The sequence below is a fragment of the Bos indicus genome, chromosome 17 (genome assembly GCF_029378745.1).
Source record: "Bos indicus isolate NIAB-ARS_2022 breed Sahiwal x Tharparkar chromosome 17, NIAB-ARS_B.indTharparkar_mat_pri_1.0, whole genome shotgun sequence".
Taxonomy (NCBI): domain Eukaryota; kingdom Metazoa; phylum Chordata; class Mammalia; order Artiodactyla; family Bovidae; genus Bos; species Bos indicus.
This window is the reverse complement of record NC_091776.1, coordinates 36,780,134-36,807,819: the sequence shown is the minus strand read 5'-3', so window position 1 is coordinate 36,807,819 and position 27,686 is coordinate 36,780,134. Positions and strand designations below refer to the sequence as shown.

The following is a 27,686-nucleotide window of genomic DNA, read 5'->3' as shown; positions in this document are numbered from 1 at the left end:
GGAAAAGCCTGGCAGGCCATGGTCCATAGGGTTGCAAAGAGTTGAACACGACTGCAGTGACAGCACTCACGCACACACTCTACTCTCTTGACATAATTATTTCACAAGAATTTTTCTTACAAAAATATGCATGCTTATGTCTTCATAAATAACACATTGAAATGAATGTATATTGATAATAAATGTGATATAAAATGTTAACATATAGTCTATAAATACAGTCTATAAAATGCAGTATATAATGTAATTTATAAATGAAAAAGCAGGTATTATTATATTAGCTAAGAACTTTTACAATATATCTTTAAAGAAAAAAAGGCCTAACTTTATAATTGTGCTTCATTTTGACAATTAGGCTGTGGCAGAATCTACAATTTTAAAGATTTCTAAAGATTTAAAAATATATATCTGAGAAGCAGGGGATTGAAAAATAATATTTGAATTCTCATTCTCTTCCCAGACAAGATGGAAAACAATCTTTTAGAGAGATGAGATCTTATCTTTCAAAGACTTTGAAATGACTTCTGTTATTCAGCAAATTTAGTGTTTAACAACCCTGTCAATAACTTCTTTTCTACAGCAAGATATAAACTCTGTGCCACAGATTAAGTCAATTTTGCATCATTCTAGTCTCAGTAAAGAATAATAATTATAATAGTTTTCATAAAAACACAGAAATCACTGACAAGAGAGAAAAGTAATCAAGTACAGAGGGACAGGTAGCAATTTTGGTGTCTGTGAAAGCTGCCTAAGAGGGGCCTTCAAATATACGTGCCTGTGTGTGTCAGGAAGAGAGAGAAACTGATCAAAGAAGGGCAAAGGAGAATAAACCATTCCAAAGCCCTCCCTGGATTTCTGTATTTGACCATGGGCTTTCCTATCATTTCATTTGACTGATGGGAAGAGGGATGGAGTTTGCGGGAGCTCCCCTGGGTCCATTGTTATAAGCAGATGAGAACATGGGAAATAGAATTTAAATGCTGAACACTTTTTAGTTAATATTTGAAATTTGGGGTTTTGTTGTTGTTGTTTAGTTGCTATTGAGGAGATACAATTTGGGGTTGTTACATTCTAATTTTGACCAAATCAAGGAATACAGTCATCATGTTCTTCATGAATGCTTTCATTTCCCAAATTGTAAATACCCTAGTAAAACCAGGGATTGTTTGCTGACAATTCAAAGCTAACAAAAATAAAAGCATTACAATTAAGGCATTCATATTCCACTGAAATGTACAATGGAAAATAAAAGTGTTAGTCGCTCAGTCATGTCCAACTCTTTGTGACCCCATGGACTGTAGCCCACTGGGCTCCTCATCCATAGGATTCTCCAGGCAAAAATACTGGAGTGGGTTGTAATTCCCTTCTCTAGGGGATCTTCCCAAACTAGGTATCAAACCTGCATCTCCTGCATGTACAATAAACAACCATAAAATTACAGTAAATTTTGTAGAATTTAGATATTTTAAGTAACCTCTATCACAGGTCTTTGTTAGTAATAGAAACATCTATTATGAATAATAGATTACTTGTAATGCAGACTTTCTATGTGCCAGGAACTTTATATATATGTAATCATTTAACTCTCATAACAATCCAACATGAAGGACCTTATAATTACCATGATTTTACAGATGAAGAAAAATTAAAACACAGAATGATTAAGTAACTTGTTCAAAGTTACAAAGCTAGAGAGGAACTCAGTGACTTTTACACCCAGGCAATACCTAATATCTTTTCTAGCCTTTATTCTCTACTTTTTTCATCTTCAGAACTGAGTTTTAAAATAAACTTATACATGGTTTCAGCAAATTTGTCAAAGGATTATTTGAAAAATGAATGGCAAATATAAAATAAACTTCAGGCAAAATTACTGCTGAAATTATAGGTAGAGAAAAAAAGAACTTTCAAAGGGAGAGAGAGAAAAAAAAAGGAGTACCATAGAAATAGCAGGAAAACTATAGGAAAATACTGAAGAAGAAGAAAAAGGGAAAAGAACTTTTCAAGAAAGAGGATGTGATGAAATGCTAAATGTTTCAGAGTTTAAAAAAAAAAAGAAAGAAAGAAAACATTCCCATTAGATTACTTAACTTGGAGATAGCTTGTAACTTTAAAGGAACATTTTAATGAATAAGTGAAAACTTCCTATTATAATGGGCTAAAATGAGTAAAAGCAAAATAATGATTTGAAAATATTAAATGTTTGTTTTTAGTCACCCAGTCGTGTCCAACTCTTTACGACCTCCTGGACTGCAGGAAGCCAGACCTCCCAGTTTCTCACTATCTCCAAAGTTTGCCAAGTTCATGTTCATTGCATTGGCAATGCTATCCACCCATGTCATCCTCTAACACCCTCTTTTCCTTCTGCCCTGAACCTTTCCCAGTATCAGGGACTTTTGGTATTAAATCTTCATCACTTTTTTAATGAGTATCAATGTGAAAAAAAGAAGTAGCATTAGTAATGAAACACAAGTTATTTAGAAACAAACATCAATGTATATTAGTATATCATGGCCTCATTCAAGAATAACTTCAGGAAGAAAGCTAGCTCGTTGATTTGTTTGTTTTGGTGAGTCCTTCCTCAATACTTAATCAACCAGTGGTGTTTTGTTGGTATAGTGAAGGAAAAGAAATGCTCTTCTGGAGTTACTTTCTGCTGCCAGAGACCAGTAAGAGCTCTCCTCTGCTGTCCCTGTTCTAGACACTAAGGACAAGATGAATGAGGTCCCCAGCTGGTGGTGCCTAAACACCACCTTCCTTCCAGTGAACGCAGTGATGCCAGGGCTGTGCTGACTCGGGACTGAATCATTCTAGGGCAGTCATTCTTTGCCCTGTGGGGCAAAGAAGGAGGTGGAATCTCTGACTTTCCCCCCCCTTTTTTCTCATTTAAACAATAGATTCATAATTTTACTCCAACTAAATTATTTTGTGAACAAAAACATGATTGATAACACCACGTGCCCCAAACATGCATATTAATCCTATATTATCATTATGTTCACAACTTCTCACATGCTTTGATGTTTTGTAAGTTAAGTTTTATTGGAGTGTAGTTGATTTACAATGTCGTGTTATTAATAGCATCTGCTGTAAAGCAAAACAAATCAATTTTATGTATACATATATCCCCTCTTTTTTTATATTATTTTCCCATGTAAGTCATTACTGAGTATTGAATAGAGTTTCCTATACTGTAAATAGGTCCTAATTGGTTATCTATTATATAAATAGTAGTGTGTATATGTCAATCCCAATCTCACAATTTATCCTCCCCCCCCCACACTTTCCCCTTGGTAACCATAAGTTTTTTTTTTTTTTTCCTACATCTGTGACTCTATGCTTTATAAATAGGTTCATTTATGCCATTTATTTTAGATTCTATATATAAGCTATATTACATGATATTTGTCTTTCTCTCTCTGACTCTTTCACTTTCAAATGGGTTCACCTGGGTATTGGCAGTGCTTCTCCATGTCCCTATGGAACCAAGGATAGCTATATATTATATATCTGATAGTACAGCCATCAGTTTTGAGTACATGATAACTGCTCAAAATTATAGATTCTACCAATTATGCTTAATGCTAGTTTTTCAAAAGTTGTAATTTGTTCTTAACTCTTTGAAGTTACCCTTTATCCTTCCTTACCATCTATTAGAAAAACATACTAATTACTTTCAACACAAAAATATTGAAATCTAAGTATATAATAATATTGCTTGCCTCTTTTTAGCATTTCTAGTTTGAACTTGATTAATTTAATTCTAATAAAAGCTGAAATCTTAGAAGTTAAATAAGAAGATATTAAATATTTTATTATAGTATCAATTCTACTCACGTATTAGATTGCATACTGAAATTGTATTTTTCTCAATCTATTAAATAATTGCTAATAGAAACTTTTAAAGCTTTTTAATATGTAAACATATTTAAATTTTTATAAAATATTTCTCAGAAAAGTACTTTGCATTTATGACATAAGGAAAGTATCAAAACTTTAGTATGGTCATTTAATATAAATCTGTGAATCAAATTCAACATGGAAAACTATTATATGAATTGTAAATTGTTAACTGTGTGTTTGATGGAATTAAAATTATCTTGGTTAAAAGTAGTCTGAACGAAATAAAAAAACAAAACAAAACCAAAAAACAACCTTTAACCTAAATGGAGCTTCTATAAAATGTGGAAAAATAAGGGTGTAAATTGTTTTGTATCACATAAACTTTACTGCAATGTTCTTATCTAAAATGTTTATAGTTACACATAAGATTAATATAAAACTACTATGCTTCAAATGCTAATCTAAATCTGGAAATTTACTAATGCAAATATACATATATACACCACTTCACAACTTTGTACCTTTAAAGGGTCGTGATTTTCTCATAGAGAAGGAATTAAAAAAAAAAAATCTACTTTCTTTTTCAGAGCAGTTTTATATTCAAGGAAAAGTTGAGCAGAGAGTACAGATTTTTCCATATACCCTCTGGTCTTCCACATGTGCAGACTGTCACTATCAACAGTCCCACAGCAGGGGGGAAATGATGACAATACAGTGATGTATCTTTAACCCCAAAAAGTCTATAGTTTATCTTAGAGTTCATTAAGTACATAGGGTACTTGGTGTTGTATATTCCATGGGTTTTGACAAATGTATAATAACATGTGTGCATATACATCAAACAGAATAGTTTCACTGCCTTAAAGAGCATCTGTGCTCTGCCTGTCCATCTCTCCATCTTCCTTAACCTCTGACAAACACTGACCTTTTTAACTGTTTCAAAAGTTCTGCCTTTTTCAGACTGTCATATAGTTGGAATCATACATAACCCTAACCCTGGCCCAATTCAATATGTAGCCTTCTCAGACTGGCTTCTGAGAAGCAAATATATTTAAGGTTCCTCTGTCATGACTTGTTAGCTCTTTTTTTTTTTTCTTTTTTAATTGCTGAATACACTGTCTGGAGGTACCACACTATATTTATTCCTTTATCTACTGAAGGACATCTTGTTACTTTCAAGTTTTGGTAATTTTGAATAAAACTGTTGTAAACATCCCTGTCTCTATTCTTTTCCATTCTGTTGTTTTCCTCTATTTCTTTGCATTGATGGCTGAGGAAGGCTTTCTTATCTCTTCTTGCTATTCTTTGGAACTCTGAATTAAGATGCTTATATCTTTCCTTTTCTCCTTTGCATTTCGCTTCTCTTCTTTTCACAGCTATTTGTAAGCCCCCCCAGACAGCCATTTTGCTTTTTTGCATTTCTTTTCTACGGGGATGATCTTGATCCCTGTCTCCTGTACAGTGTCATGAACCTCCATTCATAGTTCATCAGGCACTCTATCTATCAGATCTAGTCCCTTAAATCTATTTCTCACTTCCACTGTATAATCATAAGGAATTTGATTTAGGTCATACCTGAATGGTCTAATGGTTTTCCCTACTTTCTTCAATTTAAGTCTGAATTTTGCAATAAGGAGTTCATGATCTGAATCACAGTCTGCTCCTGGTCTTGTTTTGGCTGACTGTATAGAGCTTCTCCATATTTCAAATCCTGGAAGATGATGCTGTGAAAGTGCTACACTCAATATGCCAGCAAACTTGGAAAACTCAGCAGTGGCCACAGGACTGGAATAGGTCAGTTTTCATTCCAATCCCAAAGAAAGGCAATGCCAAAGAATGCTCAAACTACTGCAAAATTGCACTCATCTCACACGCTAGTAAAGTAATGCCAAAATTCTCCAAGCCAGGCTTCAGCAATATGTGAACCGTGAACTTCCAGATGTTCAAGCTGGTTTTAGAAAAGGCAGAGGAACCAGAGATCTAATTGCCAACATCTGCTGGATCATCAAAAAAGCAAGAGAGTTCCAGTAAAACATCTATTTCTGCTTTATTGACTATGCCAAAGCCTGTGACTGTGTGGATCACAATAAACTGTGGAAAACACTTCAAGAGATGGGGATACCAGACCACCTGACCTGCCTCTTGAGAAACCTATATGCAGGTCAGGAAGCAACAGTTAGAACTGGACATGGAACAACAGACTGGTTCCAAATAAGAAAAAGAGTATGTCAAGGCTGTATATTGTCACCCTGATTATTTAACTTCTATGCAGAGTACTTCATGAGAAACGCTGGGCTGGAAGAAGCACAAGCTGGAATCAAGATTTCCAGGAGAAATATCAATAACTTCAGATATGCAGATGACACCACTCTTATGGCAGAAAGTGAAGAGGAACTCAAAAGCTCGATGAAAGTGAAAGTGGAGAGTGCAAAAGTTGGCTTAAAGCTCAACATTCAGAAAACGAAGATCATGGCATCTGTTCCTATCACTTCATGGCAAATAGATGGGTAACAGTGGAAACAGTGTCAGACTTTATTTTTCTGGGCTCCAAAATCACTGCAGATGGTGATTGCAGCCATGAAATTAGAAGACGCTTACTCCTTGGAAGGAAAGTTATGACCAACCTAGATAGCATATTCAAAAGCAGAGATATTACTTTGCCAACAAAAGTCTGTCTAGTCAAGACTATGGTTTTTCCAGTGGTCATGAGTGGATGTGAGAGTTGGACTGTGAAGAAAGCTGAGCGCCAAAGAATTGATGCTTTTGAACCGTGGTGTTGGAGAAGACTCTTGAGAGTCCCTTGGACTGCAAGGAGATCCAACCAGTCCATTCTGAAGGAGATCAGCCCTGGGATTTCTTTGGAAGGAATGATGCTAAAGCTGAAACTCCAGTACTTTGGCCACCTCATGCGAAGAGTTGATTCATTGGAAAAGACTCTGATGCTGGGAGGGATTGGGAGCAGGAGGAGAAGGGGATGACAGAGGATGAGATGGCTGGATGGCATCACTGACTTGATGGACATGAGTTTGAGTGAACTCCGGAGTTGGTGATGGACAGAGAGGCCTGGCGTGCTGCTATTCATGGGGTCACAAAGAGTCGGACAGGACTAAGTGACTGAACTGAACTGAAACATCCCTGTCTAGGTATCTGGGTAGAGTTAAGTTTTCAGATCCTTAAGTTAGATCCTAGGGAGCATGATTACTGAACTGAATGTAAGATTTTGATTAGTTTGTTTTGAAAGAAAGAAAAAGAAAAAAGAAAGAAAAGAAAATTGCCACATTTTTTTTTCCAAAGTAGCTTATACCATTTTGTATTCTCATCAGCAATGCATGAGAGCTCCTTTTGCTTCACACCTCCACCAGCAGTTGGTGCTATCTGTGTTTTGGACTTCATTCTGATAGGAGTGTAGTGGCATCTCATTGTTTCACAGGGAATCTCAAGTTAATGAGAGACTATATTTTATAAGAGACGTTAGTCCCATTGCCTTTCCCCTGCTCTCTACACAGACACAATGTGATTTGACTTAATTTTATATCTCCTTAAACACCATTGATTTATTAAATAAAAATGATTAGAAACATAATTAATTGATTGATATTTTTACTGATTAATTTGGGAATTAATATTATTAGAAATAAAAGGAAAACATCGTGAGTTAAATATTCATTCTCCAATCACATCATTCTTTATAATGTACCTTTTGTCAGTTATATGCCACGTTGTCATTGTCAACTACCTACATCTAATATATTTAATACAGCAGTATTAAAATGGGGTTTGACTTTCTAGCTTGGCAAAAGTTAACATATGTTAGAATTTCAGTAACGGTGCTCTAGTAACCAAGTCACTTTGCTCTCTTTACACTAAAAGAACATTAATTAAAATGACTTTGAGGGGTGAGATTAGGTATCCTAGACTCTGTTTTCAATTATATTCATTAAATGTGACACACTTTGGAGCAAGTAGGCAATTTAGCTGTTACTATCCCCACTTTCTCTCATCACCCTCACAAACACAATCACATAAAGTAAAAATGCAGAGAATGCTGACAGAAAATACAGCAAAATAATACAGAGTGTAACACAGTGGTGATGGTTATCTAGGATGTTTGGGAACTTAAGTGATACATGTAAATTTATCTTAGCTGAAGTAAATACAAGTTATAATATTAATAATAATTGTTCAAATATATGATTTTAATATTTATGAAAAGTCTTTTAAGCCATTAACTGTATAGTCAAAACCAAGACAATATAATTTGCTTCATATGAAAAGGCATATTTCCTATAGTATGTATGATAGGTAATGCTGTCAAATAGTTTGTGAAATTATTTCCCAATTAACTATGTTTTCTGGAAACCTCTGGAAAAATATTTTGTACACACTATGTAATAAGACCTTTCATTTTTTTTACATTTTACTAATTTCTGTTGAAATTGTAGTGTATATTGCCTTAAATATTACACCACATTTTCCTACAGTTCTTGTTGTATGCTGTATTTTCTTGAGGTTTTTAATTTTGATTTATATTACACAGATTTATACTACTTCTAGGAGCAAATATATACATAACATATTCTTTAACTTTTAAAGAATTTGATAAAAAATATTTAAAAATTTAACCATTACAAAAAACCTATCACTGGGTCAGACTCAAAACTAAGACTCATATAACTCCACTAAGAGTAGGACTGCTAGTACTTCTGAACACTAAATAATCATAGCACTCAAATACGTGGTTTTCAATGAAAATTTTGTTGTTCATATTGATCTTACAGAAGATAAACTATTCATATCTGTGAAGCCACAAGGATATAATGATTTTAATCCAGTATTTACACAGGAATTATCATGTGCTGCCACTGTAAAAGTACTTTACAGATAATTCATTTAATCTTTAAAATGATCATGTGAAGTAAGTACAAAGACTATACCATCTCCTTGAAACATATTTATAATAAGCCCAATGACAGGCTTGACATTTGACTTTACATGAAAGATGTAGAAACTTCTGACCCTAGAATTGTAAGCCCATCATTTGGAAATTAACACAGACATATCTCATGAGGTATAGAGGATGCACAAGATACATCTATTTGTGTCTTAAGAAGATAGTGGTTTTAATTATTATTATGTTTATGTTATTCTACAAATTCATGTGAAATTCTGTCAAGAATTTACAATTTTCTGATGACTGCCTGCATACATATAATCTGTCATGCATTTCAATAATAAATCATGTGTTTTCTCTCTTCTATATTGAGACAGAGAGGTCTTGGTTGGTAAGATTTTTACTTTCCCCAACAATCTTTAGGGGTGTTACATAACAATGACAGAAATGACTCCCCAAGCCTGTCTAAACATTATGATTTTTATAAGCACCTAATAAAATAACTTCATAGTGGTCACTGAATATCTTATTTAATCAAGAGTTCATATGTCTTGTCTCCTAAAATGTGTTACTCTTTGTCTCATTGATCACAGAAAAATTCAAAAGTGACATTAAAAATAGAATTTCTTCTGTAGTTTCTAGTTTATATATTTTCTATATAGCCTATTCATTCTTTTCCATCAAAGAAAGAAAAGATAATAGTCATGACTGGGCATCAATCCCTAGCTATCTTTTCCTATTAAATTTAACATAAAGAAATAATTTTTACAAAATACATCTAATACTAATGAATGGTAAATACTCAAATGCCACTATATACTAAACATTACAACAGTAACATTTATAGTATCGATGTTGCTATTTGGTGTTATGATAGATATTTTCATGCAAGCTTAATATTGAAGTGAGTTACTGTATGTAACACTTTATACCCAAGATTAGCTCAAGATGACAGAGTAGAAGGACACGTGCTCACTGTTTCTTGTGAGAGCACAAGAATTAAAACTAACTGTTGAATAACCGTTGATGGATAAATGCTGGAACCTACCAAAAAAGATACCCTACACTTCCCAGAAAGTAGAGGTCATAAGATGGTAGGAAGAGCACAAACATGATAGTGTCAAATTCCATTCCTGCTGGATGGGCAACCCATGACCTGGAAAACAGTTATACCACAGAAGTTGTCCCACTGCAGTGAAGGTTGAAAGCTCCAAGTCTTGTGTATACCAAGACCCAGGGGAAAAGGGCAATGACCCCAAAAGCAACTGGGTCAGCCCTATCTTCAGGTGTATGAGGGTATCCTGCAGAGGAGAGGGTATGCCTGGGGCTCACTGTGAGGCAAAGACTCTGGCAGCAGCAATTCTGGGAAGTACTCATTGGTGTGAGCCCTTCCAAAGGCTGCCATTAGCTGCATTATACAACCTATACCCTCCAGTACTGGGTTGCCTCAGTCCAAACAACCAACAGGGAAGGAACACAGTTCTAATCATCAGCAGGCAAGTGGATTAAAGTTTTACTTAGTATGGCCATTCCTATCAGGGAGATAAGACCCAAATCTACTCCCCACCCCCTACCCCCACCCCACCATCAATCACTTTCATCAGGAATCTTGCCCAAGTCACTTAGATAGCCTCACCAACCAGAGGGTAGATAGCAGAAGCAAGAAGAGCTACAATCCTGAAGCTTGTGGAAAGAAAACCACAATCACAGAAAGTTAGACAAAATTAAATGGCAAAGGATTATGTCCTAGATGAGGGAACAAGATAAAAACCCAGGAAAACAGCTAAGGGAGATAGATATAGGCAACCTTCTAGAATAAGAAAACAGAATAATGACAATGAAGATGATCCAGGATTTCAGAAAAAGAATGGAGGCAAGTATCAGGAAGATGCAAGAAATGTTCAACAAAGACCTAGAAAAACTAAAGAACAAGCAAACAGAGATGAGCAATACAATAACTGAAAAGAAAAAAATACATTAGAAGTGATCAATAATGGAATAACTGAGATAGCATGGATAAGTGACCTGGTAGACAGAATGGTGGAAATCACTGTCTTAGAACCAAATAAAGAAAAAAAAAAAAAAAAGAATAAAAAGAAATGAAGACTACCTTAGAGACTTCTAGGAAAATATTAATTGCACCAGCTTTTACATTACAGGGGTGCCAAAAGGATAAAAGAGAGAAAAAGGACCTTAGAAAATATTTGAAGACATAATAGCTAAAAACTCCCCTAACCTGGGAAAGGAAAAAGTCAACCAAGTTCAGGAAGTGCAGAGAGCTCCTGGCAGGATAAACCCAAGAAGGAACACACCACAACTCAGAGTAATCAAATTGACAAAAATTAAAGAGAAAGAACAAATGTTAAAAGTAACAGGGCAAAAATAACAAACAGCATACAAGGGAACTCTTATAAGGTTATCAGCTGATTACTCAACAGAAACTCTGCAGGCCAGAAGGGAGTGTCACTATAACACACACCACACACACACAAAGCAACCCAAACACAACACTACAGATGGTTATCAAGCCATAAGAGAAGAGAACAAAAAAGGAAGAAAAATAAACCCCAAACAAGTAAGAGTCAATAGAAACATATATATCAATAGTTACCTTAAATGTAAATGAATTAAACCCTCCAATCAACAGACATAGACTGGCTGAATGGATACAAAAATAAGACCCAAATATATGTTGTCTATAAGAGACTCACTTCAGACCTAGGAACACACAGAGACTGAAAGTGAGGAGATGGAATTAGAAGACAGATGGAGTAACAACACTAACATCAGACAAAATAGACTTTAACATAAAGACTGTCATAAGAGACAAAGAAGGACATTTCACAAAGTGAGCCTTGATAAATTTATGAAAATCAAAATCATAGCACAAGATCAACCCAAGATAAAGATATAACAGTTGTAAATATATATGCATCTGACATTGAAGCACTTCAGTATATAAGGCAAATACTAATAGCCATAATGGGAGAAATTGACAGTAACATAATATTAGTGGGAGACTTTAACATTCCACTTGCATCAATGGACAGATCATCCAGACAGAAAATCAATAAGGAAACACAGGTCTTAAATGATACATCAAAGAAGATGGACTTAATTGATATTTAAAAGAGCATTGCATCCAAAACTATTAGAATACACATTCATCTCGAGTACACATGGTACATTAAGATTGACTACGTGCTGGGCCACAAAGTGAGGGTTGGTAAATTTAAGGGAATCAAAATCATGTAAAGCATCTTTTTCTGACCACAACACTATGAAATTAGAAATCAACTATAAGAAAAAATAACTGCAAAAAACACATAAAGGCTAAACAATACTCTGCTAATCAACCAACAGATCACTGAAAAAATCAAAGAGGAAATGAAAAAATGCCTAGAGACAAAAGGGAAATGAAAGCATAATGATCAAAAAACTATGCTGTTGCTGCTGCTAAGTTGCTTCAGTCGTGTCCGACTCTGTGTGACCCCAGAGATGGCAGCCACCAGGATCCCCCATCCCTGGGATTCTCCAGGCAAGAACACTGGAGTGGGTTGCCGTTTCCTTCTCCAATGCATGAAAGTGAAGAGAGAAAGTGAAGACGCTCAGTCATGTCTGACTCCTAGTGACCCCATGGACTGCAGCCTACCAGGTTCCTCCATCCCTGGGATGCTCCAGGCAAGAGTGGAGTGGGGTGCCATTGCAAGCAGTTCTAAGAGGGAAGTTTATAGCAATACAATCTTTCTTCAGGAAACCAGAAGAAATTGCAAATAAACAACCCAAACTTACAACTTAAGAAACTAGAGAAAGAGGAAAAAACAAAAGCAAAAGTTAGTAAAAGGATATCAATCAAAAGAGCAGAAATAAATGAAAGAGACAAAGAAAATAATAGCAAAGGTTAATGAAACCAAAAGCTGTTTCTTTGAAATGATGAACAAAATTGATACATTTTTAGCCAGACTCATTAATAAAATAAAGGAGATGACTCAATAAAATTAGAAATGAAAAATAAGTTACAACAGACACTGCTGCTGCTGCTGCTGCTGTTGCTGCTGCTAGGTCACTTCAGTCGTGTCCGATCTGTGCGATCCCATAGACGGCAGCTCACCAGGCTCCCCGTCCCTGGGATTCTCCAGGCAAGAATACTGGAGTGGGTTGCCATTTCCTTCTCCAATGCATAAAAGTGAAAAGTGAAAAGGAAGTCGCTCAGTAGTGTCTGACTCTTTGCGACCCCATGGACTGCAGCCTACCAGGCTCCTCTGTCCATGGGATTTGCCAGGCAAGAGTACTGGAGTGGGGTGCCATTGTCTTCTCCGAAGGCAATGACACTACAGAAATACAACTGACACTACAGAAATACAAAGAATCATAAGGGACTAGTACAAGCAACTGTACGCTAATAAAATGGACAACCTGGAAGAAATAGAAAATATGAACAGAATAATCACTAGCTTTGAAATTGAAACTGTGATTAAAAAATCTCAACAAACAAAAGTCCAGGAACTGATGATTTCACAGGCAAATTCTATTATATATTTAGGGAAGAGCTAACATCTGTCCTTTTGAAACAAGTTCATTCTGTGAGACCACCATCACCTTGATACCAAAACTCAACAAAGATATCACCAAAAAGAAAACTACAGACCAACATCACTGATGAACATAGACATAAAAATCATGGTCCGAAAGGATACATGCACCCCAATGTTCATTGCAGCACTGTTTACAACAGCCAAGACCTGGAAACTACTTAAGTGTCCACTGACAGAGGAATGGATAAAAAAATGTAATACGTGTATACAATGGAATATCACTTAGTCATTGAAAAGAAAGAAATGGTGCCATTTGTAGCAGCATGGACAGTATAGAAATCATCACACTTGGGTGATGTAAGTCAGACAGAGAAAAACAAATATTGTATGATATTGCTTACAAGCAGAATCTAAACAGAAATGATACAAATGAACTTATGAAACAGAAGGAGATCCACAGACTTAGGGTGAAGTTACAGTTACCAGTGGGGAAGGAATAGTTAGGGGGTTTGGGATGGACATGTACACACCACTGTATTTAAAATGGGTAACCATCAAGGACTTACTATATAGCACTGGGAACTCTACTCAAATTTTTGTAACAATATAAGTGGGAAAAGAATTTGAAAAATAGATGGATGTATAACTGAATCACTTCGCTGAACACCTGAAACTATTATAATACTGTTAATCAACCAACTATCCACCGATATAAAATAAAAAGTTAAAATATATATATATATATATATATATATATATATGTAGCTTGGATTTGGGAGAAGATCTCTTGTCTGTACTTTATGTAGGTAGAGCAACATCACTTTACTGGATTTTTCTATCTCAGTACAATAACTTATTTGACTAAACGTAACATATGAAAAACCATGTCCCTGGGGTGGTCAGTATGTGTTGTAATTACTTTTTCTAAGCACTGGTGAGCTTCAGGAGACATTGTCCAATGAGAATCCTTTGCTATTACACATTTTGATTGTTCGTGTCATGGATGCCAGCATTAATTGCCTTCTCACTCACTGACCCCCAAGTCATCACATAAATACAAATGATTCTACCAATTTGTGTCTCTCTAGAAAAGGATAACTCAGTGCTTAAATAGTTCAATCACCAACATAAGACTTCTTTAACTAGACATGTATCTGCCATTTTCTACTATATAAGTATTCTTCAGAATATTTTCAAAATGGACTCCTATTTTTGTCTGTAATTTCATCAACTTAAAAATGCTGTAGGTTGAGAACATTTGGTCATATATTGCCTACATGCAATGTTCATTGTTTTGTTCTCTGGAAGATTATAAATGTTAACTGTTCAATTCCTCAATATTATACATATCATAAAAATATGATGTGATTTGACATTTTATTTTCATTTACACATATTTAGTCACACACAATAAGTCATTCACTTTCTTGTGGTATTCATCATGCTTTAGTGATAGCTCATCAATATCTTGACCAAAGATTTATAAGAAATAGAAAAGGCAGAGGACAAATGATATAAAGAATGTGAATAGGAGGACATGGAATAATTAATACTGGAAAATTTCTACTTGAAGTATAGACTGTATGTGTCATCAGTAGAAATTGGGCTTATGAAATCATGGGCAAATAAATTAGAGGAAATAATAAATTAATCATTTTAAAAAATAGAAAAAATGTTTCTTCATTATAATTCCTTGGAGACTTTTAACAAGCCACTGTGAATATTAGAAAAAACAAGAATTTCCTGATGTTATTATTATTATAAAAAATTTAGAAGCAAGTTTTTCACCAACAAAAATGAAAAATATTCATGCATTTGACACAAAAATAGGTCAGATCTGATTCACAAACACACGATGACTTCCTAATTAGGTTAATGGCAAACGTTTTCCATAAATTCATCATCTAATTTTGTTCATGGGCTTCCCTGGTAGCTTGGATGGTAAAGTGTCTGCCTACAATGTGGGAGACCCCGGTTTGATCCCTGGGTTGGGAAGATCCCCTAGAGAAGGAAATGGCACCCAACTCCAATATTCATGCCTGGAAAATCCCATGGACCGAGGAGCCTGGTGGGCTACAGTCCATGGGGTTGCAAAGAGTCGGACACGACTGAGCGACTTCTCTTCACTTCTTCACAAGGTAAAATTTATATTTATATTATGTTATAGCTATAATTAATAGCCATTTAGCAGTCTTGATAAAGTATATTTTGAAAACCTCCCAGAAATTGAGAAAATGAATAATCCTAGTGAATGAATAAAAATACTTTTGTAAGATGAGTTTTTTCCCATCACTCCATAAAGAATTGCCTTTTAAAAAGAAAAAAAAAACAAAAACAAAACAGACATGAGGCAGAATCTAATGAAATTGTCAGTAAATCACCAATTTAAAAATAATTCACAGCAGTGGATCACTGTATAATTTTTAGCACATAACCTAAAAGGGGTTCAAAGAATTGATTGACCTATTTGGTAAGAGTCTAGTCAAAAAAAAATCAAAATAGATATTTGAAACAGAAAATTTAATATAGGCAATTAGTTTCACTGTTGTTAAAACTGGTAAGGCAAAAGAAAAGAACTTGTAACTCAGAAGAATTGGAGGAAGCAACTATGACTTCAAGGGTTGGGGGAATTAACGTTCAAATGAGATGAGTTTGAGAAAATTGTGGAATATCCTGGTAGAAACTGCAATGAGAGTAAAAAAAAAATAGTTATACTTCAAAAGCTTTGTAGTTCATAAAAAAGGAACAATTTGATGAATTGCATTTGTGTCATTGGCAAATGCATGGAAGCTAAAGTCTGAATGATAAAGGAGAGCATTTGTAAAGGGTAAAGTAAAGATGATTGTGGTCAAAACATAACTGTGGGCATTTTTTTAGGAATAGTAAGACACAGACAAGTTAAAAAGAGACTGAAAGCATTGACATTGGTGGAAGAAGAGATGATGATATTTTTATCACACATCTTTATGTGCTAAATCAATTTCTTAAAGAGGGAAATATATTGACTAATTATAACTGAAGGTAGGGGCCCAGCTGCTTACTGCTCAAAAGCAATAAAGAGGCAAAGTTGATGGAAAGGGAAATTTGCTTTGAGGCCATCAACTGGGGCAGGGTGGGGTGTTGCTGGTCTCTTGTCCAAAGGCTGACTCTCCAAACACTGGCAATCAGTGGGCAAGCACTTTTGTAGATGGAAAGAGGGAGATACATGCAGAAATAGTAGTCAGTTCTGATAGTCATCTTGAAATTGGTCATGTGGTGATCTGATCAGAATCATATTGTTATCTTGAATGTTTTAAGTACAGTTCAGTTCAGTCAGTTCAGTGCTTCAGTCCTGTCTGACTCTTTGCGACCCCATGAATCGCAGCACGCCAGTCCTCCCTGTCCATCACAAACTCCCGGAGTTCACCTAGACTCATGTCCATTGAGTCAGTGATGCCATCCAGCCATCTCATCCTCTGTCATCCCCTTCTCCTCCTACCCCCAATCCCTCCCAGCATCAGAGTCTTTTCCAGTGAGTCAACTTTTCACATGAAGTGGCCAAAGTACTGGAGTTTCAGCTTTAGCATCATTGTTTCCAAAGTACACCCAGGGCTGATCTCCTTCAGAATGGACTGGTTGGATCTCCTTGAATCAAAGGGACTCTCAAGAGTCTTCTCCAACACCACAGTTCAAAAGCATCAATTCTTCAGCACTCAGCTTTCTTCACAGTCCAGCTCTCACATCCATACACGACCACTGGAAAAACCATAGCCTTGACTAGACGAACCTTTGTTGGCAAAGTAATGTCTCTGCTTTTCAATATGCTATCTAGGTTGGTCATAACTTTTCTTCCCAGGAGTAAGAGTCTTTTAATTTTATGGCTGCAGTCACCATCTGCAGTGATTTTGGATAATCACCGCAAAACCCCAAAATAAAGTCTGACACTGTTTCCACTCCCATGAAGTGATGGGACCAGATGCCATGATCTTCATTTTCTGAATGTTGAGTTTTAAGCCAACTTTTTCACTCTCTTCTTTCACCTTCATCAAGAGGCTTTTTAGTTCCTCTTCACTTTCTGCCATAAGGGTGGTGTCATCTGCATATCTGAGGTTATTGATATTTCTCCCGGCAATCTTGATTCCAGCTTGTGCTTCCTCCAGCCCAGCATTTCTCACGATATACTCTGCATAGAAGTTAAATAAGCAGGGTGACAATATACAGCCTTGACGTACTCCTTTTCATATTTGGAACCAGTCTGTTGTTCCATGTCCAGTTCTAACTGTTGCTTCCCGACCTGCATACAAATTTCTCAAGAGGCAGGTCAGGTGGTCTGGTATTCCCATCTCTTTCAGAACTTTAAGCACAGTAAGTACTTAAAATAATCTGTTTTAAGTACAGCAAGTCTTTAGTTCCATGGTTGATTTGTTTCCATTTCTTCAAGTCTCAATTTCAGAATTGTGGCTTATGTGACGGCTATAGTCTGATAAGCATGTATTTAAATTCTTCCATCTGATAGGAGTTTTAGTATCTACAAAACATCTCAAAAGCTATGGTTCAGAATATTATCTATAGCCCCCAATGGGGAACTAAAGGTTTTTGACTTAATTTAATGGCTCAGCTATTATTATTTGTCCTGTTTGCCTGTTTTTCTTTTGTTCTATATTTTCTCACTTTTCCGATTAAACTTATTCTTTGGCTAAAGTTTTACTACAGGCAAAAGGCAGGCTGAAGACAGGAGGGGCAAGGACCACAGGGTCCTGCTACATTTCATAAGTGCTGCAAATTAATTGAAAGAATATGAAGATGAGGATGTTGCCTTTCTCTGAAATGCAAAATTTTATATGAAATCCAGCTGACATCTTGATTTTTACCATATGCATGAAGTAAAGTACTAGTCGCACAGTAGTGTCTGACTCTTTGCAACCCCATGGACTGTAGCATGCCACGCTCCTCTGTCCATGGAATTTACCAGGCAAGAATACTAAAGTGGATAGCCATTCCCTTCTCCAGAGGATCTGCCCAAACCAGGGATGAAACCATATGCATGGTTGTGTATGTAAATGTGTATAAATAAAGCAAGTCTGTGAATATATTAACATGAATAAGAACAGTGTGTGTAGAGATATATTTCTTTCATTTGGCTTTAGCTCAGCTGATAATCTGCCTGCAATTCAGGAGATCCCAGTTTGACTCCTGGGTTCGGAGGATCCCCTGGAGGAGGGATAGGCTGCGCACTCCAGTATTTCTGGGCTTTCCAATTGACTCAGATGGAAAAGAATCTCCAGTATTCTTGTCTGGAGAATCCCAGGGACAGAGGGCTACGGTCCATGAGGTTTCAAAGAGTTGGACACAATTAAGCAAGCACAGCACAGCGCATAAAATTTCAAGATAATATTACAGAAGGAAATATTCTTTCTTCATCAAACTGACTTTATTAAGCTGATTTTGCTACAATCTAAAAGCATGGACCTTTAATATGTTTACCTAAAAATCATTAATCGAAATGTATGTGATTTTTAAAATCAATAGAAAGATATAAAACTCCTAATTTTCACCTTATAAATAAATAGCAGAAAAGAATGACTTAAGTATTTCTCATTTTCGTGCATTCTTTCAGTTGAAAATGAATTGCAATTCTTCTCATTTTAAAGTCATTCATTTTTACCAGTGAGTTGTTAAATTACTTAATAAACATTTTAAGATAATGTCCAGTTTTCTAGTTTCTGGAGAAAGAAAAAAAATCAAGATATTGCCTTTATATACACTCTAAAGTTCATGCTAATTTAATATCTTGGTTAAACTACTTGATATGAGCAGTGGACATAAAAACATTCTCTCTTTGAAGATTATGTTCATATGCCTATATTTATATATGTTCCTGTGTATACTAATGCAAAATATAAAATGGTTTTAATGAGATAATATTTTCTTCAATTAAACTTATTTCTTCTTGGCTCTATAATTAAAAAATTAGAGTAGCTTCTATAATTTTTTAAAGATGAATATTTATTCAAGCTTATATAATTTGTGTCTAAAGGTTTTCACTTTCTGCAATTTGAATGTTATTTAGGCCACATACTGAATTCTACTATAGTTTGGTAAATAAGTTTGGAATAAACAAAGGCATTATTAGGTGTTTCCAATGGAAAGATACTCATAATTTATAAATGGCTTTCTGGATTATTTTACTTTAGCCTTTCATTGCCTTTGAAGTATTTTAGTACTTTATAAGTTGCAGACAACTGATACCAATGGAAAATAATTCTTTTCTATGAACTTGCAAACTAATTCTGACTGGAAGAGATCAGTTGATTTCTATCCCCCCTAAAAGGGACTTCCCTGGTGGCTCAGACGGTAAAGAATCTGCCTGCAATGGAAGAGACTCAGGTTCAATTCCTGGATCTGGAAGATCCCCTGGAGAAGGGAGTGGCTACCCACTTCAGTATTCTTACCTGGAGAACTCCATGGACAGAGGAGCCTCGCAGATAAGAGCCTGGCATGGGCTCACAGAGTCAGACATGACTTAGTGACTAACTTTATGTGGAAAAGGCCAGGTTAATGTCTATTTGTAAGTTCATTTACACAGTTGTTTAGCCCATGTAAATATATGGCTGTTTATAACTTTGAGCTGATTATAAATCTGCCTAGTCCCCATGTAAACAATGAACTAATTAAATATTTAACACCTATTAAATTTATATTTTCAAGAAAGTCATTATTTTGCTCTGAAAAATTATTCTTGGGACTTCTCTGGTGGTCCAGTGGCTATGACTCCACATTTCCAATGCAGAGGGCCCAAGTTCGATCCTTGGTGAGGGAACTAGATCCCACATGCTGCAACAAAAAGATCTTAAACGTCAAAGTGAAGATCAAAGATCCCGCATGCCACAACTAAAACCCAGAAAAGTCAAATAATAAATATAAATAAATGATTTAACAAGAAAAAAATCCTTTAACAGTCTAGATAGCCAATTCTTTTTTCTTAGAAGACAAGATGGCCTAATACAAACTCAAAGTTCTTTAATTGTTTCAGATATATGTGATGAAATATCACTTAAGATAGATGAATGAGTACATATAAGCAGATTTAAACAAGGAATATAACAAGAAAGTATTATAAATAACAAACTTACAGAACACAATTTTAATTTTTCCATTCTGTTACTATACAAAATAAGCTTTAAAAAAATAGAACTCATTAACTGAATTAACTCTTGACTTTTCTAAAGCAAATCTCCTATATTTCTTTTTAAAGTTTACTTTAAAAAGATAGTCCTTTTATTATTTTTATTCATTGAAACATCCTTTCAAGGAGAAAATTGTTTTAGTTACTGAGTCATGTCTGACTCTTTTGTGACCCGATGGACTGTAGCCCTTTGTCCATGGGATTTCCCAGGCAATAATATTGGAGTGGGTTGTCATTTTATTCTACAGGGGATTTTCATAAGCCAGGGATGAAACCTGCTTCTCTTGCTTTGGCAGGCAGATTCTTTACCACTGGGCCATCGGGGAAGCCCAAGGAGAAAACAACACTTTTTTTATTGAGGTATAATGAAATAATACAAAAAAAAAAAAAAAGATCTATTATTTTCTGAAGACACACAACTTAGATTTTTTGTATTCAAAAGAATTTTCAAATTGTTGTGCATTTCTAACAGGGTCCTTTAGACTTTACTTCTCCTTCTAGTGAATTAAGAAGGCACTCACCTAAGTGGACATGACTCTGGATACAAAACTTAGCAAGCAACTATTGCCCTTGTGGAAAGAGGAGAACACTGGTGAATACAACCTATCATGGAAAGAAGAAAGGTCTTACTGGTGAAGATACCCCACCAAGGGTGTCTGGCTTAAAAAGTGAGGTGGAAGCTTGATTTCAGCCCCACTCATTGCCTTGATCCACTGCTTTTGTGTCATGAACAGCTGATGGCAACGCTGCCTGTATACTTTTGTGCTGGGCATAATTTTTTATTTTACTTTGAATAAGCTAAACATTTCATTATAAGTTTTAAAAAGGACCTTTTATATGAAAAAAACCTCTATTTTTACACCATTAGTTGTATCAATTTATCATAGTGTTTCATATCTTATGTAAAGATGTCAGCCAATAATGTTTAAAATAATGATAAAAGTACTATGAAAAAATTACCATTAATAGCTATCTGATTGTAGGAAAACCAAAAATATAGTTCAAAGAAAATGGTATCACTATTTAGTCAATAGCAACTCTACTAAAGGATGGATTCTTTTCATATTTCACATTTTCCTCCTTCATAGCATACACTTTCTACTAACTTTCTGGAGTCACTACTCTGATGCCTGCTCTTATCTAGCCTTGGCACCCCAAGGAACAGACAGGACTTGGGCTGGTACCCAATATTTGAGTCAGGACCAAGTCTCTAGTACAGTTCCATCTTGGACTTCTGCCAGGTTGAGAGAAACTAAGTGGAAAGTTATGTAAAGCATGATCTGAATTTCTATTTTATGCTAATTATCCTTCAGATCATCCTTAAATGATCTTTCCCAGACTTGGTCTTAGGAAAGCAAAGAAAAATTGGACAGTTGATTGTGGAAAGGTGACAATCAATGTAAAAGTTCCAGGAAGTATGGCTTTTTAACTAGACCAAGGAAGACTGGAAAACATAGAAGAAAAAATCATACAAACAAAAAATATGTGAGGAGGGAAAAGAGAGAGATTATATCACACTGAGGAATGGATTTACTTCACAAATAATTTCTTCTTCCTCTGTTTATTGCAAGGAATTGTCAAAGATCAATTGGAGAGAATTAGTAATCACACGTTATTTTTACAACAGATTATTAAAAGCCAATCTTTAGCAGGTTTGGACAAACGTTTTCTGTAAACGGCCACAGAGTAATTATGCTACTCTTTCTGGCTATCCCATCTCTGTTACCATGTTATACGGCAATTTGTATACCAAAAGCAGACACAAGCACTTGTGAATGAACAGCTGCGGTTTTGTTCCAATAAAAATTTATTTATAAGAGTAGTCTGTGGGCCATACTTTGTGGGCCACTGACCTATACAATAATGGTATAGTATAGACAGATACCAATATAAAACTCATTAACATCATTCCTGTGTTTTCTTTTAAGGATTTTGTGATTTAAATATATGTATGATATCACTTATATGTAGAATCTAAAATATAACAGAAGCAAAATTATTTACAAAACAGAAATAGACGAACAGACATAGAGAAGAGACTTTTGGTTACCAAAGGGGAAATCGGGTTGGGAAGGGATAAATTAGGATTTGGGGATTGGCAGATATGAACAAATACACATAACCTACTATAGTGTACAGGAAGGTATATTCAATATCTTGTAACAAACCATACTGGGAAAGAACATAAACATAATATATATAATAAATATATGAAAATAAATATATTATGTGTGTGTGTGTGTGTGTGTGTGTAGGCTTCCCAGGCAGCACTAGTGGTAAAGAACTCACCTGCCAATGCAGGAGACATAAGAGATGAGAGTTCGATCCCTGGGTTGGGAAGATCCCCTGGAGGAGGGCATGGTGACCTGCTCTGATTTCTTGCCTGGAGAACCCCATGGACAGGGGCACTTATAGGGCTATAGCCCATAGGGTTGCAAAGAATCAAACACAACTGAAGCGAATGAGCACATATGGGCTTCCCTTGTGGCTCAGCTGATACAGAATTTGCCTCTAATGCGAGAGACATGGGTTTGATCCCTGGCTTGGGAAGATCCCCTGGAGAAAGGAAAGGCTACCCACTCCAGTATTCTGGCCTAGAGAATTCCATGGACTCTATAGTCCATGGGGTTGCAAAGAGCTAGACACGACTGAGCAACTTTTACTGTCACTATCATATATATATATGAATCACTTTTCTGTTAATCAGAAATTAACACAAGATTGTAAGTCAATTACATTTTAATTAAAAAAATAAGATAGATTTAAGTATAGAGCTTTTGTACTCAGAGTAAAAACTGTGGATATAGCTATATTACTGTATTTAAAAGTAGCAATTTTTGTTGTGTGAATTTTAGACATCTTCTAACATTTCAAGTAAGATGTGATAAATTAACCTTTTATGTGAATTCAAGGGATAGTGTCAGAAGGAGGGACAACTTCTCTATCACACACATCATAGGAAAGTCACTGATTTTTCTCTCTTGCCATAAAAGAGTGGACTAGACCTTGTACTTCTATTGAAGTAACCTCTTAGCTGTTTCAGGTAAAGTCATTTTGTTAAATACAATCAAGGCGAATTTAGTCATGTATTGAATGGTGAACATAAGATAGACCTATGATTTATCTAGTGAGGATAGTCAGGAAAGCTAGACACACAGGCAATTACACCCCAAAGAGTGTTGTTGGCACAGCTTAAACTTGGCTTTTCAGTTATTTTGAATGAGGAAATAGGATCTCAGAAGCAGTAGTTGTTCACCTTTTTTTCACATTACACTAATCAGGAGTATTAAAACAAGTGCTGTCTGAGCCTCATTTACAGAAGTTCTGATTTAATTCTTCAGTCATGGGACCTGAGCTTCAGTGTTTTTTAAAATATATCAGGTAATCCATGTGTGTAACCCAGGTGGTGAGAGTTTAAATAAAATAAATTGAAATCACGTCCCTACAAGGGGAAAAACTAAACTTTGACATTAGTTCGGGTGCTCAATCTAGATCATAATCTCTCAGTTGCTTCATAATGCACAGGGGCCTACTAGATTATGCAACAGAAAAATTCCTTGAGCATTTAGGGCTCAGTGTGATTTGTGTGTATTGCAGTACTTGTAAATCTGAGTTAAATTAGTGGAGCTGAAGGAGAATACACTTTTATCAATAAATTGAGTTCCAAGTCTCATCCATTTCTAACGCTCAATTTAGGGGCAATCTAGCCCACGTTCTCAATTTTTTCAAGCTCAAAATTATAGAAGCCTTAGCTAGGGCCTATTTTTGTTTCTCCCTTTAAACTTTTATAGTGTTTTATCTGAACCACATTTGTTTTCTCTCTCTTTCTCTCATTTTACCTTTTATTCTTTAAATATGTCTCTTCCCTCTACTTCTGGACTATGATGTGTTAATGCTAAGGATCACTTATGATTCATTTCTCTATCATCTATGGGTTCTTGAACTGAGTTTTTAAATTTTTATTTTATTTTTTTTTTGGCTGTAGTGGGTTTTCATTGCTGTTTGGGCTTTTTTCTGTGCTGTGCTGTGCTGTGCTTAGTCGTTCAATCATTTCCAACTCTGCAACCCCATGGACTGCAGCATGGCAGGCTCCTCTGTCCATGGAATTCTCCAGGCAAGAATACTGGAGTAAGTTGCCACGCCCTTATCCAGGGGATCTTCCAAACCCAGGGATCAAACCCAGGTCTCCTGCATTGCAGGCAGATTCTTTACCATCTGAGCCACCAGGGAAGCCTGGGCTTTTCTCTAGGTGTGGTTAGCAGGAGGAGCTACTCTAGCTGTAGTGCTCAGGCTTCTCTTACTGAGCATAGGCCCTAGGGTGCATAAGCTTCAATATTTGTGGTACAAGGGCTCAGTAGATGCAGTTCCTGAGCTCTAGAGCACAGGCTCAATAGTTGTGGTTCATGGGCTTAGTTGCTCTATGGCATGTGGGATCTGCCCACATCAGGGATCAAACCTGTGTCTCTTGCATTGGTGGGTGGATTCTTTACCACTGAGCTACCAGGGAAGTCCTGAAATGACTTTTACACATAATATAATTTCAGTAAGTTGTCATAAAGTAAATCGAATGTCAATATAAAAATGTTGTAGCTTTTCTTATTGTCCCATTATGTGTATATATCATTTATAAGATGTAAATGTGTATAATTTGGGGGGTGTGGTGTGGGGGTAAAAAAACATGATAAAGGTATTGCTATCATGAAAATAGTTATCTTAATCTTATATAAATGATATAAAAAATCTGATCTTCACTTTAACTGATTGGATTAATCCATTTATATTCTCAATTGCTATGATCTGAATGTGACACTTCAAAATTCATGTTGAAATTCTAATACTCAATGTGATTGTATTAGGAGGTAGAGCCTTTGGGAGGTAATTAGGCCATGAGAGTGGAACCCACATAAATGATATTAGTCCTCTTATAAAAGAGAACCTACAGAGATCTCTAACCTTTTCTACCATGTGAGGACTTAGTGAAAATACAGCCGTTTATGACCAGGAAGCCTTCACCAAAATGTGAATTTGCTGATGCCATGATATTGAGCTTCCTAGTTTCTAAAACTATAGGAAATAAAAAATTGTTATTTATAAGTCACTCAGTCTGTGATATTTTAAGAGCCTGAATGGACTAAGACAATTAGCATGATTTATATATCTGGGCACGCTTCTATAACTTTTCCTTGTGCTTACTATTGTCTTTGCATGTTTTCTTTTCGGTCACATTGCATTTGTTTTGTTTTCATTTCATCCTTTTCCTATTACAGACTTGGAATTAGCATGATTTTCCCCCCTTATTTCAGAGCTTGCTCTGGGTATTTTATCTTGCATCTTTAAAACCACAGAAATATTTTTTATCCTTTTGTGTGTCTTTGAGAAATTTATTTAAAGTTATTTTCATTATTACCCAACTCTTTTACGGCATTATTATTCTACTCCCACTCTATCAAAGTCTTTAAAAGGTAATGAGATAAATGCTTAATCTCAGCTGGCTTTCATTCATCCTGCCTTAATGTCTGTTGTATTTCTCTAACCCTCCTATAGTAGGTAAATTAACTCAGGGCTCCTTTATCATTCATCTCATTCTTGCATAGTTTCCCAACTCTGCCTAACTTTTAATTCTCTTTGCATTCAACCCTGCCAACTTCAATCTCATTACTGTTAAAGTTACCTGAATTAATATTTTTAGATGTCTTTCTGCTGTAAAGCTTTAAATGACCCACCATTCCTTTCTATATGAAGTCCAAGCAGAGACATGTGGTGCACTTCCTGCAGTAAAGCCACCAGCTCTTCATTTCTAGTGTAGTTAACTTTGGAAACTTTGAAGTTTCTGAGAGCTGAATAATCATTGGCTGTTCTCTTTCTTTTAGTATTCCATACTGTCTATTCAGCAGGGTCATGGTACAAAAAGCATATTGAAGATGTGCAGTAAGCATTATGTTCACTCGAATTGTTTAAATGTCCATACACATATTAAATTACTACAAATTGAACACTATAACATTCTGGGAACTGCCTAATAATATTCATTATAGCACTTAATTTTCCTAGAACAGTTTGCTTATATTAATTTTGTTTTAATCAAGTAAAATTCTACTTTTTACCACTGGCCCTATTAGGCATTCTAGCAGAAAAATGACAAGTCTTCTCCAAAATTAGGAATTGAAGTAAATATTCAGCTAAACAACTGATCCAGATGATTATATTTCCATTATAAAGTACATGTTACAGTATTAGAAAAATTGGACTAAAACAAAAGGTGGATTCTGTGTGTTGTTTCATAAGTACTATGTTTATTAAAGAATTTCAAATGTATTTACTTAATGAACACAGTAGTCTCAAAAATAAGAAATTGCTTTTCTCATAAGTAGCAAAGCCTATTTGTTGCTTTACTAATATGGTGTTTTTGAAGGTATTTATATTGTAAATATTTCAATTATAAGATTCCAGGAATAATATAGTTGAATTAAAAACATAAAATCCATACAAAACATGTTAAGCTGAGATTTGAATTTCATTTTGACCCTTAATGGTTGTGCATAATATGTATTTTAATCTAATAAATCCTCTAAGCAAAATATTTTACATTATGCAAAGCATAATGTCATCATCAAAGTAAAAGCTAAAACTCATATATCCCTCACTGTGTATATTTCTAAATGATATGATAATAAAACTACATAATGGGTTGCATGCGTGCTAAGTCACTTCAGTTGTGTCCGACTCTGTGCAACCCCATGGACTATAGCCTGCCAGGCTCCTCTGTCCATGGGATTCTCTAGGCAAGAATACTGCAGTGGGTTGCCGTGTCCTCCTCTAGAGAACATAGTGGGATAGATGACATTATTATTTTCCCCTTTTAGGTCAGGAAACTGTGACGCATGGAAGTTAAATAATTTAATCAGAATAACATTTAAGAAATGGTAAAGCTGGAATTTGAATTTCAGGTAGTTTGGCTAAGAGTCTAAGATACTTTACAATTTGTCCAGTGATAGTGATCAAACTTGGGAATTATAACTAACAAACTTGATTATAGTCTCCTTTTTCAAAAATATTTTTTTTTAATCTGTGAAATATAGAAACATATCTAAAAATGGAAAACAAAAAAAAAAATACTCTTAAAAACTGTATCAACCTCAATCTAATGGGGATATTTTGCTGGTTAGAATTTTGTCAAGGGTTAAAAATGCAATTAAAAAAATGAACATGATAATTTTAAAAGTACCTTAGCATTCATGAGAATGTAGCAATT

At 35.4% G+C, this 27,686-nt stretch overlaps 1 protein-coding gene across 4 annotated transcripts in view; it reads right to left on the bottom strand.

The window, feature by feature from the left end:
• FSTL5 (follistatin like 5) overlaps window positions 1–27,686 on the bottom strand; it is a 935,726-nt gene that overhangs the window by 464,269 nt on the left and 443,771 nt on the right. The gene's annotated exons all lie outside the window — the stretch shown is intronic.